The following is a 1266-nucleotide window of genomic DNA, read 5'->3' on the forward strand; positions in this document are numbered from 1 at the left end:
ATCTTTCAGGAGTCTAATGACAGCTTGCTCAGTTTCTTGTAAGGATGTGAATGATGCCTAGGCCTTCTGTTGGAAACTGCCTGTGTTCTTCGTATATCCCTCCTAGTCCAAATCTACAGTATACCGTTATTATTATTAAAAAAAATGCTCTCTTTTACATAAATGGACACAATTTATTTAGAATAAATTTTCAAATCGAATCTTAAACTTTGAAACACAAAACTTCTTTTCAAAAACTGAAATTTCAATAAGTTTTTAACTATAGAAACCCATTCATAAGAAATCATTGACTCAAACTATGGGTTTTAAATTACTTAATTTAAAAAAAGATATGTTTCATTTTAACTTACGCATTTGGGTGCTTTGCCTGTATGTGTGTGCACACCTGCATGACTGGTGCCCAGAAGAGCACAGCATTGAGTCTCCTGCAAATGGAGGTATGGACAGTTGTGAGCTACCATGTGGGTTCTGGGAATCAAACCCTGGTTCTATAGCAAATCAGTATGTATTCTTAACACTGAGTCATTTCTAGAGCCCCATAAACCATGGGTTTTCAATACAGAGCAATAACATACAGCTTGTGAAAATGTATGATGGGACGATCAATTGTGTTGTTCGTAATAACTGGAAAGCAAAGATTTTGATCAGATTTATGAGTATATATGAGCAAGAAAGTGAACATCTATGTGATTGTAACTGAGTAGACTTTGAAAATAATAACTAATAAATGTTTGTGAGCAAAGCCCTGGAGAATTAAGAACTCACAGGTGCATGGAGACATGTTGTTCATGCTATGTACTTCTAGGTTAATTGATTTTAATGTACAATATGGGATAGTATAGCTGTTAACTACAAAACAAACCTTACCTACAATTATCCCCCCAATAATTTTAGACATTGTGTTTACTTGGTTACTGGAACTTGGCTTACTGGCCCTGTCTGGCTTTAGATGAGCTAATGAAGTCTTTTCAGAAAAGACAAAATACTGGGAAAGCCATCAGAGAACACGAATAACATTTCCAAATAAAATCACAGAAAAGAAGCAGAGAGGGCACCAGACACAGATATTGAAGATTTTAAAGCTTTATATTTCTCTGTAGTTGCTAAAAAGAGAAATGCTTGCCAGTGACAAAAAAAATCCACTATTGATTCTAGCAGCTGCAGAGAAAATCTAGCTTGTAGAAATTGGTGTTAAACACAAAAGATAATTAATTAGTAGAGTGTGTCTTCCTGTGGGATGTTTGATTTTTTTTTTTTTTTTTTTTT

Source organism: Mastomys coucha, unplaced genomic scaffold (genome assembly GCF_008632895.1).
Source record: "Mastomys coucha isolate ucsf_1 unplaced genomic scaffold, UCSF_Mcou_1 pScaffold9, whole genome shotgun sequence".
Lineage (NCBI taxonomy): Eukaryota > Metazoa > Chordata > Mammalia > Rodentia > Muridae > Mastomys > Mastomys coucha.